The following is a 16,313-nucleotide window of genomic DNA, read 5'->3' on the forward strand; positions in this document are numbered from 1 at the left end:
ACTGTCTTCGTGAGCTGGGACAAGCTGCGGCAACCTAGGTTTCCAAAGGAAGAGAGAGAGCAGTGTGCCGCCTTGGGCTTTGCATGCAAGAAGTGTTTCGAAGGGCCTACACTGCTGCTTGTTGCTCAGCAGGCAGAGAGGAGACGTGGGGGGATCCGTGTGGTAGCATGGGAAACGGTGCGGAGGACAGTGTGCTTGGAGTCCTGAAAGCTATCCTCGCGTTCCATTGAAGCACAACAACGGTGGAGACCTCATGGAAAACAGGGGACGCAGAGCTTGCCTGGTGGAAACTTAGGCGCTACCCTGAGGCTCAGGGTGGCCTTGCACTTTCCCAGGAGGAACGAGGTCTGCGGGCTTAACTCTCCTCCAGCGTGGCAGGAACCCGGTTTCTCGGGGGAAAGTGCTCGTTTGCTACGCAGGCGTACCTGCGGAGGCTAGAACCTGGGCAACTTCAAGGTTTGGCAAGCAGCCCCTGAGACACTAGAATCCAAGCTTCCAAAGGGAAAAGGCTGCTCTTGTCCGCAGAGCCACCTACACTTCTTCGCACCCAACCTAAGGACCTGCAGGATGGGAGCTGCGAAGGGAAACAAACGGGACACACTGGGCACCTGAGAAGCTCCCCTCGACACTTGCAAGCAGCCTGTTTCTCTGGGGAACATACTCGTTTCCTCCCCGGGCGTGCCTGCAGTGAGTTAAAGCTGGGCCTTCCTAGGGTATCACAAACACCTCCGGGGCTACAACAATCCAGGTTTCCAAAGGGGAAAAGACTGCTTTTCGAAGCAGGGCCACCTATCCTAGTTCACAGCAAACATGAGTCCCTGCAGTAGTGGAGCTGCCGAGGGAGAGCATGGCGAAAATCTGAGAACTTCGATAAGTACCTTTTACTGTGTAGGCTTCGAAGTGTGGCAAGATCCCTGAAGGAGGGCTGCCCTGAGCGAGGCCTATTTGGCTCTACCTCTTCCGGGGCCTAGCAGGGTAAAGGAGGAATTGTGCTCTTTGCTCAGCTTGGACCTCACATCGACGTCCTGCTTAAGCAAAGAGCTACTCGGTGTGAGCTCCTGGATGGAAGGCTGAGCAGAGAGTTTTTCTGAGTGCAGGTAGGGCCCTTGTCCTCACTGAGTCCACGTTACCCAGCACATGAGACCGTCTCTGACTGTCTTCGTGAGCTGGGACAAGCTGCGGCAACCTAGGTTTCCAAAGGAAGAGAGAGAGCAGTGTGCCGCCTTGGGCTTTGCATGCAAGAAGTGTTTCGAAGGGCCTACACTGCTGCTTGTTGCTCAGCAGGCAGAGAGGAGACGTGGGGGGGATCCGTGTGGTAGCATGGGAAACGGTGCGGAGGACAGTGTGCTTGGAGTCCTGAAAGCTATCCTCGCGTTCCATTGAAGCACAACAACGGTGGAGACCTCATGGAAAACAGGGGACGCAGAGCTTGCCTGGTGGAAACTTAGGCGCTACCCTGAGGCTCAGGGTGGCCTTGCACTTTCCCAGGAGGAACGAGGTCTGCGGGCTTAACTCTCCTCCAGCGTGGCAGGAACCCGGTTTCTCGGGGGAAAGTGCTCGTTTGCTACGCAGGCGTACCTGCGGAGGCTAGAACCTGGGCAACTTCAAGGTTTGGCAAGCAGCCCCTGAGACACTAGAATCCAAGCTTCCAAAGGGAAAAGGCTGCTCTTGTCCGCAGAGCCACCTACACTTCTTCGCACCCAACCTAAGGACCTGCAGGATGGGAGCTGCGAAGGGAAACAAACGGGACACACTGGGCACCTGAGAAGCTCCCCTCGACACTTGCAAGCAGCCTGTTTCTCTGGGGAACATACTCGTTTCCTCCCCGGGCGTGCCTGCAGTGAGTTAAAGCTGGGCCTTCCTAGGGTATCGCAAACACCTCCGGGGCTACAACAATCCAGGTTTCCAAAGGGGAAAAGACTGCTTTTCGAAGCAGGGCCACCTATCCTAGTTCACAGCAAACATGAGTCCCTGCAGTAGTGGAGCTGCCGAGGGAGAGCATGGCGAAAATCTGAGAACTTCGATAAGTACCTTTTACTGTGTAGGCTTCGAAGTGTGGCAAGATCCCTGAAGGAGGGCTGCCCTGAGCGAGGCCTATTTGGCTCTACCTCTTCCGGGGCCTAGCAGGGTAAAGGAGGAATTGTGCTCTTTGCTTAGCTTGGACCTCACATCGACGTCCTGCTAAACCAACGCGCCAGTTGGTGTGAGCTCCTGGATGGAAGGTTGAGCAGAGTGTTTTTCTGAGTGCAGGTAGGGCCCTTGTCCTCACTGAGTCCACGTTACCCAGCACATGAGACCGTCTCTGACTGTCTTCGTGAGCTGGGACAAGCTGCGGCAACCTAGGTTTCCAAAGGAAGAGAGAGAGCAGTGTGCCCCCTTGGGCTGTGCATGAAGAAGTGTTCCGAAGAACCTACACGGCTGCTTTTTGCTCAGCAGGCAGAGAGGAGACGTGGGGGGAATCCGTGTGGTAGCATGGGAAACGGTGCGATGGCCAGAGTGCTTGGAGTCCTGAAAGCTATCCTCGCGTTCCATTGAAGCACAACAACGGTGGAGACCTCATGGAAACCGAGGCACGCAGAGCTTGCCCGGTGGAAACTTAGGCACTACCCTGAGGCTCAGGGTGGCCTTGCGCTTTCCCAGGATGAAAGAGTACTGCGGGCTTAACTCTCTTCCAGCGTGGCAGGAACACCGTTTCTCGGGGGAAAGTGCTCGTTTACTACGCAAGTGTACCTGCGGAGGCTAGAAGCTGGGCAACATCAAGGTTTGGCAAGCAGCCCCTGAGACACTAGAATCCAAACTTCCAAAGGGAAAAGGCTGCTTTTTCCGCAAAGCCCCCTACCCTTATTAGAACCCAGCAAAAGTACCTGAGGATGGGAGCTGCGAAGGGAAACAAACGGGACACACTGGGCACCTGAGAAGCTCCCCTCGACACTTGCAAGCAGCCTGTTCTTCTGGGGGAACATACTCGTTTCCTCCCCGGGCGTGCCTGCAGTGAGTAAAAGCTGGGCCTTCCTAGGGTTTCGCAAACACCTCCGAGGCTACAAGAATCCAGGTTTCCAAAGGGGAAATGACTGCTTTTCGAAGCAGGGCCACCTATCTTAGTTCATAGCAAACATGAGTCCCTGCAGTAGTGGAGCTGCCGAGGGAGAGCATGGCGAAACGCTGAGAACTTCGCTAAGTACCTTTTACTGTGACGGCTTCGTAGTGTGGCAAGATTCCTGAAGGAGGGCTGGCCTGAGCGAGGCCTAGTTGGCTCTACCCCTTCCGGGACCTAGCAGGGTAAAGGAGGAATTGTGCTCTTTGCTCAGCTTGGACCTCAAATCGAGGTCCTACTAAACCAACGCGCCAGTCGGTGTGAACTCCTGGATGGAAGGCTGAGCAGAGTGTTTTTCTGAGTGCAGGTAGGGCCCTTGTCCTCACTGAGACCACGTTACCCAGCACATGAGACCGACTCTGACTGTCTTCGTGAGCTGGGACAAGCTGCGGCAACCTAGGTTTCCAAAGGAAGAGAGAGAGCAGTGTGCCGCCTTGGGCTTTGCATGCAAGAAGTGTTTCGAAGGGCCTACACTGCTGCTTGTTGCTCAGCAGGCAGAGAGGAGACGTGGGGGGATCCGTGTGGTAGCATGGGAAACGGTGCGGAGGACAGTGTGCTTGGAGTCCTGAAAGCTATCCTCGCGTTCCATTGAAGCACAACAACGGTGGAGACCTCATGGAAAACAGGGGACGCAGAGCTTGCCTGGTGGAAACTTAGGCGCTACCCTGAGGCTCAGGGTGGCCTTGCACTTTCCCAGGAGGAACGAGGTCTGCGGGCTTAACTCTCCTCCAGCGTGGCAGGAACCCGGTTTCTCGGGGGAAAGTGCTCGTTTGCTACGCAGGCGTACCTGCGGAGGCTAGAACCTGGGCAACTTCAAGGTTTGGCAAGCAGCCCCTGAGACACTAGAATCCAAGCTTCCAAAGGGAAAAGGCTGCTCTTGTCCGCAGAGCCACCTACACTTCTTCGCACCCAACCTAAGGACCTGCAGGATGGGAGCTGCGAAGGGAAACAAACGGGACACACTGGGCACCTGAGAAGCTCCCCTCGACACTTGCAAGCAGCCTGTTTCTCTGGGGAACATACTCGTTTCCTCCCCGGGCGTGCCTGCAGTGAGTTAAAGCTGGGCCTTCCTAGGGTATCACAAACACCTCCGGGGCTACAACAATCCAGGTTTCCAAAGGGGAAAAGACTGCTTTTCGAAGCAGGGCCACCTATCCTAGTTCACAGCAAACATGAGTCCCTGCAGTAGTGGAGCTGCCGAGGGAGAGCATGGCGAAAATCTGAGAACTTCGATAAGTACCTTTTACTGTGTAGGCTTCGAAGTGTGGCAAGATCCCTGAAGGAGGGCTGCCCTGAGCGAGGCCTATTTGGCTCTACCTCTTCCGGGGCCTAGCAGGGTAAAGGAGGAATTGTGCTCTTTGCTCAGCTTGGACCTCACATCGACGTCCTGCTTAAGCAAAGAGCTACTCGGTGTGAGCTCCTGGATGGAAGGCTGAGCAGAGAGTTTTTCTGAGTGCAGGTAGGGCCCTTGTCCTCACTGAGTCCACGTTACCCAGCACATGAGACCGTCTCTGACTGTCTTCGTGAGCTGGGACAAGCTGCGGCAACCTAGGTTTCCAAAGGAAGAGAGAGAGCAGTGTGCCGCCTTGGGCTTTGCATGCAAGAAGTGTTTCGAAGGGCCTACACTGCTGCTTGTTGCTCAGCAGGCAGAGAGGAGACGTGGGGGGGATCCGTGTGGTAGCATGGGAAACGGTGCGGAGGACAGTGTGCTTGGAGTCCTGAAAGCTATCCTCGCGTTCCATTGAAGCACAACAACGGTGGAGACCTCATGGAAAACAGGGGACGCAGAGCTTGCCTGGTGGAAACTTAGGCGCTACCCTGAGGCTCAGGGTGGCCTTGCACTTTCCCAGGAGGAACGAGGTCTGCGGGCTTAACTCTCCTCCAGCGTGGCAGGAACCCGGTTTCTCGGGGGAAAGTGCTCGTTTGCTACGCAGGCGTACCTGCGGAGGCTAGAACCTGGGCAACTTCAAGGTTTGGCAAGCAGCCCCTGAGACACTAGAATCCAAGCTTCCAAAGGGAAAAGGCTGCTCTTGTCCGCAGAGCCACCTACACTTCTTCGCACCCAACCTAAGGACCTGCAGGATGGGAGCTGCGAAGGGAAACAAACGGGACACACTGGGCACCTGAGAAGCTCCCCTCGACACTTGCAAGCAGCCTGTTTCTCTGGGGAACATACTCGTTTCCTCCCCGGGCGTGCCTGCAGTGAGTTAAAGCTGGGCCTTCCTAGGGTATCGCAAACACCTCCGGGGCTACAACAATCCAGGTTTCCAAAGGGGAAAAGACTGCTTTTCGAAGCAGGGCCACCTATCCTAGTTCACAGCAAACATGAGTCCCTGCAGTAGTGGAGCTGCCGAGGGAGAGCATGGCGAAAATCTGAGAACTTCGATAAGTACCTTTTACTGTGTAGGCTTCGAAGTGTGGCAAGATCCCTGAAGGAGGGCTGCCCTGAGCGAGGCCTATTTGGCTCTACCTCTTCCGGGGCCTAGCAGGGTAAAGGAGGAATTGTGCTCTTTGCTTAGCTTGGACCTCACATCGACGTCCTGCTAAACCAACGCGCCAGTTGGTGTGAGCTCCTGGATGGAAGGTTGAGCAGAGTGTTTTTCTGAGTGCAGGTAGGGCCCTTGTCCTCACTGAGTCCACGTTACCCAGCACATGAGACCGTCTCTGACTGTCTTCGTGAGTTGGGACAAGCTGCGGCAACCTAGGTTTCCAAAGGAAGAGAGAGAGCAGTGTGCCCCCTTGGGCTGTGCATGAAGAAGTGTTCCGAAGAACCTACACGGCTGCTTTTTGCTCAGCAGGCAGAGAGGAGACGTGGGGGGAATCCGTGTGGTAGCATGGGAAACGGTGCGATGGCCAGAGTGCTTGGAGTCCTGAAAGCTATCCTCGCGTTCCATTGAAGCACAACAACGGTGGAGACCTCATGGAAACCGAGGCACGCAGAGCTTGCCCGGTGGAAACTTAGGCGCTACCCTGAGGCTCAGGGTGGCCTTGCGCTTTCCCAGGATGAAAGAGTACTGCGGGCTTAACTCTCTTCCAGCGTGGCAGGAACACCGTTTCTCGGGGGAAAGTGCTCGTTTACTACGCAAGTGTACCTGCGGAGGCTAGAACCTGGGCAACATCAAGGTTTGGCAAGCAGCCCCTGAGACACTAGAATCCAAACTTCCAAAGGGAAAAGGCTGCTTTTTCCGCAAAGCCCCCTACCCTTATTAGAACCCAGCAAAAGTACCTGAGGATGGGAGCTGCGAAGGGAAACAAACGGGACACACTGGGCACCTGAGAAGCTCCCCTCGACACTTGCAAGCAGCCTGTTCTTCTGGGGGAACATACTCGTTTCCTCCCCGGGCGTGCCTGCAGTGAGTAAAAGCTGGGCCTTCCTAGGGTTTCGCAAACAGCTCCGAGGCTACAAGAATCCAGGTTTCCAAAGGGGAAAAGACTGCTTTTCGAAGCAGGGCCACCTATCCTAGTTCATAGCAAACATGAGTCCCTGCAGTAGTGGAGCTGCCGAGGGAGAGCATGGCGAAACCCTGGGAACTTCGCTAAGTACCTTTTACTGTGACGGCTTCGTAGTGCGGCAAGATTCCTGAAGGAGGGCTGGCCTGAGCGAGGCCTAGTTGGCTCTAAATCTTCCGGGGCCTAGCAGGGTAAAGGAGGAATTGTGCTCTTTGCTTAGCTTGGACCTCACATCGACGTCCTGCTAAACCAACGCGCCAGTTGGTGTGAGCTCCTGGATGGAAGGTTGAGCAGAGTGTTTTTCTGAGTGCAGGTAAGGCCCTTGTCCTTACTGAGTCCACGTTACCCAGCACATGAGACCGGCTCTGACTGTCTTCGTGAGCTGGGACAAGCTGCAGCAACCTAGGTTTCCAAAGGAAGAGAGAGAGCAGTGTGCCGCCTTGGGCTGTGCATGAAGAAGTTGTCCGAAGAACCTACACTGCTGCTTGTTGCTCAGCAGGCAGAGAGGAGACGTGGGGGGGATCCGTGTGGTAGCATGGGAAACGGTGCGATGGCCAGAGTGCTTGGAGTCCTGAAAGCTATCCTCGCGTTCCATTGAAGCACAACAACGGTGGAGACCTCATGGAAACCGAGGCACGCAGAGCTTGCCCGGTGGAAACTTAGGCGCTACCCTGAGGCTCAGGGTGGCCTTGCGCTTTCCCAGGATGAAAGAGTACTGCGGGCTTAACTCTCTTCCAGCGTGGCAGGAACACGGTTTCTCGGGGGAAAGTGCTCATTTACTACGCAAGTGTACCTGCGGAGGCTAGAAGCTGGGCAACATCAAGGTTTGGCAAGCAGCCCCTGAGACACTAGAAACCAAACTTCCAAAGGGAAAAGGCTGCTTTTTCCGAAAGCCCCCTACCCTTATTAAAACCCAGCAAAAGTACCTGAGGATGGGAGCTGCGAAGGGAAACAAACCGGACACACTGGGCACCTGAGAAGCTCCCCTCGACACTTGCAAGCAGCCTGTTTCTCTGGGGGAACATACTCGTTTCTTCCCCGGGCGTGCCTGCAGTAAGTCAAAGCTGGGCCTTCCTAGGGTTTCGCAAACAGCTCCGAGGCTACAAGAATCCAGATTTCCAGAGGGGAAAAGACTGCTTTTCGAAGCAGGGCCACCTATCCTAGTTCACAGCAAACATGAGTCCCTGCAGTAGTGGAGCTGCCGAGGGAGAGCATGGCGAAAATCTGAGAACTTCGATAAGTACCTTTTACTGTGACGGCTTCGTAGTGTGGCAAGATTCCTGAAGGAGGGCTGGCCTGAGCGAGGCCTAGTTGGCTCTACCCCTTCCGGGACCTAGCAGGGTAAAGGAGGAATTGTGCTCTTTGCTCAGCTTGGACCTCAAATCGAGGTCCTACTAAACCAACGCGCCAGTCGGTGTGAACTCCTGGATGGAAGGCTGAGCAGAGTGTTTTTCTGAGTGCAGGTAGGGCCCTTGTCCTCACTGAGACCACGTTACCCAGCACATGAGACCGACTCTGACTGTCTTCGTGAGCTGGGACAAGCTGCGGCAACCTAGGTTTCCAAAGGAAGAGAGAGAGCAGTGTGCCGCCTTGGGCTTTGCATGCAAGAAGTGTTTCGAAGGGCCTACACTGCTGCTTGTTGCTCAGCAGGCAGAGAGGAGACGTGGGGGGATCCGTGTGGTAGCATGGGAAACGGTGCGGAGGACAGTGTGCTTGGAGTCCTGAAAGCTATCCTCGCGTTCCATTGAAGCACAACAACGGTGGAGACCTCATGGAAAACAGGGGACGCAGAGCTTGCCTGGTGGAAACTTAGGCGCTACCCTGAGGCTCAGGGTGGCCTTGCACTTTCCCAGGAGGAACGAGGTCTGCGGGCTTAACTCTCCTCCAGCGTGGCAGGAACCCGGTTTCTCGGGGGAAAGTGCTCGTTTGCTACGCAGGCGTACCTGCGGAGGCTAGAACCTGGGCAACTTCAAGGTTTGGCAAGCAGCCCCTGAGACACTAGAATCCAAGCTTCCAAAGGGAAAAGGCTGCTCTTGTCCGCAGAGCCACCTACACTTCTTCGCACCCAACCTAAGGACCTGCAGGATGGGAGCTGCGAAGGGAAACAAACGGGACACACTGGGCACCTGAGAAGCTCCCCTCGACACTTGCAAGCAGCCTGTTTCTCTGGGGAACATACTCGTTTCCTCCCCGGGCGTGCCTGCAGTGAGTTAAAGCTGGGCCTTCCTAGGGTATCACAAACACCTCCGGGGCTACAACAATCCAGGTTTCCAAAGGGGAAAAGACTGCTTTTCGAAGCAGGGCCACCTATCCTAGTTCACAGCAAACATGAGTCCCTGCAGTAGTGGAGCTGCCGAGGGAGAGCATGGCGAAAATCTGAGAACTTCGATAAGTACCTTTTACTGTGTAGGCTTCGAAGTGTGGCAAGATCCCTGAAGGAGGGCTGCCCTGAGCGAGGCCTATTTGGCTCTACCTCTTCCGGGGCCTAGCAGGGTAAAGGAGGAATTGTGCTCTTTGCTCAGCTTGGACCTCACATCGACGTCCTGCTTAAGCAAAGAGCTACTCGGTGTGAGCTCCTGGATGGAAGGCTGAGCAGAGAGTTTTTCTGAGTGCAGGTAGGGCCCTTGTCCTCACTGAGTCCACGTTACCCAGCACATGAGACCGTCTCTGACTGTCTTCGTGAGCTGGGACAAGCTGCGGCAACCTAGGTTTCCAAAGGAAGAGAGAGAGCAGTGTGCCGCCTTGGGCTTTGCATGCAAGAAGTGTTTCGAAGGGCCTACACTGCTGCTTGTTGCTCAGCAGGCAGAGAGGAGACGTGGGGGGGATCCGTGTGGTAGCATGGGAAACGGTGCGGAGGACAGTGTGCTTGGAGTCCTGAAAGCTATCCTCGCGTTCCATTGAAGCACAACAACGGTGGAGACCTCATGGAAAACAGGGGACGCAGAGCTTGCCTGGTGGAAACTTAGGCGCTACCCTGAGGCTCAGGGTGGCCTTGCACTTTCCCAGGAGGAACGAGGTCTGCGGGCTTAACTCTCCTCCAGCGTGGCAGGAACCCGGTTTCTCGGGGGAAAGTGCTCGTTTGCTACGCAGGCGTACCTGCGGAGGCTAGAACCTGGGCAACTTCAAGGTTTGGCAAGCAGCCCCTGAGACACTAGAATCCAAGCTTCCAAAGGGAAAAGGCTGCTCTTGTCCGCAGAGCCACCTACACTTCTTCGCACCCAACCTAAGGACCTGCAGGATGGGAGCTGCGAAGGGAAACAAACGGGACACACTGGGCACCTGAGAAGCTCCCCTCGACACTTGCAAGCAGCCTGTTTCTCTGGGGAACATACTCGTTTCCTCCCCGGGCGTGCCTGCAGTGAGTTAAAGCTGGGCCTTCCTAGGGTATCGCAAACACCTCCGGGGCTACAACAATCCAGGTTTCCAAAGGGGAAAAGACTGCTTTTCGAAGCAGGGCCACCTATCCTAGTTCACAGCAAACATGAGTCCCTGCAGTAGTGGAGCTGCCGAGGGAGAGCATGGCGAAAATCTGAGAACTTCGATAAGTACCTTTTACTGTGTAGGCTTCGAAGTGTGGCAAGATCCCTGAAGGAGGGCTGCCCTGAGCGAGGCCTATTTGGCTCTACCTCTTCCGGGGCCTAGCAGGGTAAAGGAGGAATTGTGCTCTTTGCTTAGCTTGGACCTCACATCGACGTCCTGCTAAACCAACGCGCCAGTTGGTGTGAGCTCCTGGATGGAAGGTTGAGCAGAGTGTTTTTCTGAGTGCAGGTAGGGCCCTTGTCCTCACTGAGTCCACGTTACCCAGCACATGAGACCGTCTCTGACTGTCTTCGTGAGTTGGGACAAGCTGCGGCAACCTAGGTTTCCAAAGGAAGAGAGAGAGCAGTGTGCCCCCTTGGGCTGTGCATGAAGAAGTGTTCCGAAGAACCTACACGGCTGCTTTTTGCTCAGCAGGCAGAGAGGAGACGTGGGGGGAATCCGTGTGGTAGCATGGGAAACGGTGCGATGGCCAGAGTGCTTGGAGTCCTGAAAGCTATCCTCGCGTTCCATTGAAGCACAACAACGGTGGAGACCTCATGGAAACCGAGGCACGCAGAGCTTGCCCGGTGGAAACTTAGGCGCTACCCTGAGGCTCAGGGTGGCCTTGCGCTTTCCCAGGATGAAAGAGTACTGCGGGCTTAACTCTCTTCCAGCGTGGCAGGAACACCGTTTCTCGGGGGAAAGTGCTCGTTTACTACGCAAGTGTACCTGCGGAGGCTAGAACCTGGGCAACATCAAGGTTTGGCAAGCAGCCCCTGAGACACTAGAATCCAAACTTCCAAAGGGAAAAGGCTGCTTTTTCCGCAAAGCCCCCTACCCTTATTAGAACCCAGCAAAAGTACCTGAGGATGGGAGCTGCGAAGGGAAACAAACGGGACACACTGGGCACCTGAGAAGCTCCCCTCGACACTTGCAAGCAGCCTGTTCTTCTGGGGGAACATACTCGTTTCCTCCCCGGGCGTGCCTGCAGTGAGTAAAAGCTGGGCCTTCCTAGGGTTTCGCAAACAGCTCCGAGGCTACAAGAATCCAGGTTTCCAAAGGGGAAAAGACTGCTTTTCGAAGCAGGGCCACCTATCCTAGTTCATAGCAAACATGAGTCCCTGCAGTAGTGGAGCTGCCGAGGGAGAGCATGGCGAAACCCTGGGAACTTCGCTAAGTACCTTTTACTGTGACGGCTTCGTAGTGCGGCAAGATTCCTGAAGGAGGGCTGGCCTGAGCGAGGCCTAGTTGGCTCTAAATCTTCCGGGGCCTAGCAGGGTAAAGGAGGAATTGTGCTCTTTGCTTAGCTTGGACCTCACATCGACGTCCTGCTAAACCAACGCGCCAGTTGGTGTGAGCTCCTGGATGGAAGGTTGAGCAGAGTGTTTTTCTGAGTGCAGGTAAGGCCCTTGTCCTTACTGAGTCCACGTTACCCAGCACATGAGACCGGCTCTGACTGTCTTCGTGAGCTGGGACAAGCTGCAGCAACCTAGGTTTCCAAAGGAAGAGAGAGAGCAGTGTGCCGCCTTGGGCTGTGCATGAAGAAGTTGTCCGAAGAACCTACACTGCTGCTTGTTGCTCAGCAGGCAGAGAGGAGACGTGGGGGGGATCCGTGTGGTAGCATGGGAAACGGTGCGATGGCCAGAGTGCTTGGAGTCCTGAAAGCTATCCTCGCGTTCCATTGAAGCACAACAACGGTGGAGACCTCATGGAAACCGAGGCACGCAGAGCTTGCCCGGTGGAAACTTAGGCGCTACCCTGAGGCTCAGGGTGGCCTTGCGCTTTCCCAGGATGAAAGAGTACTGCGGGCTTAACTCTCTTCCAGCGTGGCAGGAACACGGTTTCTCGGGGGAAAGTGCTCATTTACTACGCAAGTGTACCTGCGGAGGCTAGAAGCTGGGCAACATCAAGGTTTGGCAAGCAGCCCCTGAGACACTAGAAACCAAACTTCCAAAGGGAAAAGGCTGCTTTTTCCGAAAGCCCCCTACCCTTATTAAAACCCAGCAAAAGTACCTGAGGATGGGAGCTGCGAAGGGAAACAAACCGGACACACTGGGCACCTGAGAAGCTCCCCTCGACACTTGCAAGCAGCCTGTTTCTCTGGGGGAACATACTCGTTTCTTCCCCGGGCGTGCCTGCAGTAAGTCAAAGCTGGGCCTTCCTAGGGTTTCGCAAACAGCTCCGAGGCTACAAGAATCCAGATTTCCAGAGGGGAAAAGACTGCTTTTCGAAGCAGGGCCACCTATCCTAGTTCACAGCAAACATGAGTCCCTGCAGTAGTGGAGCTGCCGAGGGAGAGCATGGCGAAAATCTGAGAACTTCGATAAGTACCTTTTACTGTGTAGGCTTCGAAGTGTGGCAAGATCCCTGAAGGAGGGCTGCCCTGAGCGAGGCCTAGTTGGCTCTACCTCTTCCGGGGCCTAGCAGGGTAAAGGAGGAATTGTGCTCTTTGCTCAGCTTGGACCTCACATCGACGTCCTGCTTAAGCAAAGAGCCACTCGGTGTGAGCTCCTGGATGGAAGGCTGAGCAGAGTGTTTTTCTGAGTGCAGGTAGGGCCCTTGTCCTCACTGAGACCACGTTACCCAGCACATGAGACCGTCTCTGACTGTCTTCGTGAGCTGGGACAAGCTGCGGCAACCTAGGTTTCCAAAGGAAGAGAGAGAGCAGTGTGCCGCCTTGGGCTTTGCATGCAAGAAGTGTTTCGAAGGGCCTACACTGCTGCTTGTTGCTCAGCAGGCAGAGAGGAGACGTGGGGGGGATCCGTGTGGTAGCATGGGAAACGGTGCGGAGGACAGTGTGCTTGGAGTCCTGAAAGCTATCCTCGAGTTCCATTGAAGCACAACAACGGTGGAGACCTCATGGAAAACAGGGGACGCAGAGCTTGCCTGGTGGAAACTTAGGCGCTACCCTGAGGCTCAGGGTGGCCTTGCACTTTCCCAGGAGGAACGAGGTCTGCGGGCTTAACTCTCCTCCAGCGTGGCAGGAACCCGGTTTCTCGGGGGAAAGTGCTCGTTTGCTACGCAGGCGTACCTGCGGAGGCTAGAACCTGGGCAACTTCAAGGTTTGGCAAGCAGCCCCTGAGACACTAGAATCCAAGCTTCCAAAGGGAAAAGGCTGCTCTTGTCCGCAGAGCCACCTACACTTCTTCGCACCCAACCTAAGGACCTGCAGGATGGGAGCTGCGAAGGGAAACAAACGGGACACACTGGGCACCTGAGAAGCTCCCCTCGACACTTGCAAGCAGCCTGTTTCTCTGGGGAACATACTCGTTTCCTCCCCGGGCGTGCCTGCAGTGAGTTAAAGCTGGGCCTTCCTAGGGTATCGCAAACACCTCCGGGGCTACAACAATCCAGGTTTCCAAAGGGGAAAAGACTGCTTTTCGAAGCAGGGCCACCTATCCTAGTTCACAGCAAACATGAGTCCCTGCAGTAGTGGAGCTGCCGAGGGAGAGCATGGCGAAAATCTGAGAACTTCGATAAGTACCTTTTACTGTGTAGGCTTCGAAGTGTGGCAAGATCCCTGAAGGAGGGCTGCCCTGAGCGAGGCCTAGTTGGCTCTACCTCTTCCGGGGCCTAGCAGGGTAAAGGAGGAATTGTGCTCTTTGCTCAGCTTGGACCTCACATCGACGTCCTGCTTAAGCAAAGAGCCACTCGGTGTGAGCTCCTGGATGGAAGGCTGAGCAGAGAGTTTTTCTGAGTGCAGGTAGGGCCCTTGTCCTCACTGAGTCCACGTTACCCAGCACATGAGACCGTCTCTGACTGTCTTCGTGAGTTGGGACAAGCTGCGGCAACCTAGGTTTCCAAAGGAAGAGAGAGAGCAGTGTGCCCCCTTGGGCTGTGCATGAAGAAGTGTTCCGAAGAACCTACACGGCTGCTTTTTGCTCAGCAGGCAGAGAGGAGACGTGGGGGGAATCCGTGTGGTAGCATGGGAAACGGTGCGATGGCCAGAGTGCTTGGAGTCCTGAAAGCTATCCTCGCGTTCCATTGAAGCACAACAACGGTGGAGACCTCATGGAAACCGAGGCACGCAGAGCTTGCCCGGTGGAAACTTAGGCACTACCCTGAGGCTCAGGGTGGCCTTGCGCTTTCCCAGGATGAAAGAGTACTGCGGGCTTAACTCTCTTCCAGCGTGGCAGGAACACCGTTTCTCGGGGGAAAGTGCTCGTTTACTACGCAAGTGTACCTGCGGAGGCTAGAACCTGGGCAACATCAAGGTTTGGCAAGCAGCCCCTGAGACACTAGAATCCAAACTTCCAAAGGGAAAAGGCTGCTTTTTCCGCAAAGCCCCCTACCCTTATTAGAACCCAGCAAAAGTACCTGAGGATGGGAGCTGCGAAGGGAAACAAACGGGACACACTGGGCACCTGAGAAGCTCCCCTCGACACTTGCAAGCAGCCTGTTCTTCTGGGGGAACATACTCGTTTCCTCCCCGGGCGTGCCTGCAGTGAGTAAAAGCTGGGCCTTCCTAGGGTTTCGCAAACAGCTCCGAGGCTACAAGAATCCAGGTTTCCAAAGGGGAAAAGACTGCTTTTCGAAGCAGGGCCACCTATCCTAGTTCATAGCAAACATGAGTCCCTGCAGTAGTGGAGCTGCCGAGGGAGAGCATGGCGAAACCCTGGGAACTTCGCTAAGTACCTTTTACTGTGACGGCTTCGTAGTGCGGCAAGATTCCTGAAGGAGGGCTGGCCTGAGCGAGGCCTAGTTGGCTCTAAATCTTCCGGGGCCTAGCAGGGTAAAGGAGGAATTGTGCTCTTTGCTTAGCTTGGACCTCACATCGACGTCCTGCTAAACCAACGCGCCAGTTGGTGTGAGCTCCTGGATGGAAGGTTGAGCAGAGTGTTTTTCTGAGTGCAGGTAAGGCCCTTGTCCTCACTGAGTCCACGTTACCCAGCACATGAGACCGGCTCTGACTGTCTTCGTGAGTTGGGACAAGCTGCGGCAACCTAGGTTCCAAAGGAAGAGAGAGAGCAGTGTGCCCCCTTGGGCTGTGCATGAAGAAGTGTTCCGAAGAACCTACACGGCTGCTTTTTGCTCAGCAGGCAGAGAGGAGACGTGGGGGGAATCCGTGTGGTAGCATGGGAAACGGTGCGATGGCCAGAGTGCTTGGAGTCCTGAAAGCTATCCTCGCGTTCCATTGAAGCACAACAACGGTGGAGACCTCATGGAAACCGAGGCACGCAGAGCTTGCCCGGTGGAAACTTAGGCGCTACCCTGAGGCTCAGGGTGGCCTTGCGCTTTCCCAGGATGAAAGAGTACTGCGGGCTTAACTCTCTTCCAGCGTGGCAGGAACACGGTTTCTCGGGGGAAAGTGCTCATTTACTACGCAAGTGTACCTGCGGAGGCTAGAAGCTGGGCAACATCAAGGTTTGGCAAGCAGCCCCTGAGACACTAGAAACCAAACTTCCAAAGGGAAAAGGCTGCTTTTTCCGAAAGCCCCCTACCCTTATTAAAACCCAGCAAAAGTACCTGAGGATGGGAGCTGCGAAGGGAAACAAACCGGACACACTGGGCACCTGAGAAGCTCCCCTCGACACTTGCAAGCAGCCTGTTTCTCTGGGGGAACATACTCGTTTCTTCCCCGGGCGTGCCTGCAGTAAGTCAAAGCTGGGCCTTCCTAGGGTTTCGCAAACAGCTCCGAGGCTACAAGAATCCAGATTTCCAGAGGGGAAAAGACTGCTTTTCGAAGCAGGGCCACCTATCCTAGTTCACAGCAAACATGAGTCCCTGCAGTAGTGGAGCTGCCGAGGGAGAGCATGGCGAAAATCTGAGAACTTCGATAAGTACCTTTTACTGTGTAGGCTTCGAAGTGTGGCAAGATCCCTGAAGGAGGGCTGCCCTGAGCGAGGCCTATTTGGCTCTACCTCTTCCGGGGCCTAGCAGGGTAAAGGAGGAATTGTGCTCTTTGCTCAGCTTGGACCTCACATCGACGTCCTGCTTAAGCAAAGAGCCACTCGGTGTGAGCTCCTGGATGGAAGGCTGAGCAGAGTGTTTTTCTGAGTGCAGGTAGGGCCCTTGTCCTCACTGAGACCACGTTACCCAGCACATGAGACCGACTCTGACTGTCTTCGTGAGCTGGGACAAGCTGCGGCAACCTAGGTTTCCAAAGGAAGAGAGAGAGCAGTGTGCCGCCTTGGGCTTTGCATGCAAGAAGTGTTTCGAAGGGCCTACACTGCTGCTTGTTGCTCAGCAGGCAGAGAGGAGACGTGGGGGGGATCCGTGTGGTAGCATGGGAAACGGTGCGGAGGACAGT

This window comes from Balaenoptera borealis, assembly GCF_965194805.1.
Source record: "Balaenoptera borealis genome assembly, chromosome: 6".
In the NCBI taxonomy this organism is placed as follows: domain Eukaryota; kingdom Metazoa; phylum Chordata; class Mammalia; order Artiodactyla; family Balaenopteridae; genus Balaenoptera; species Balaenoptera borealis.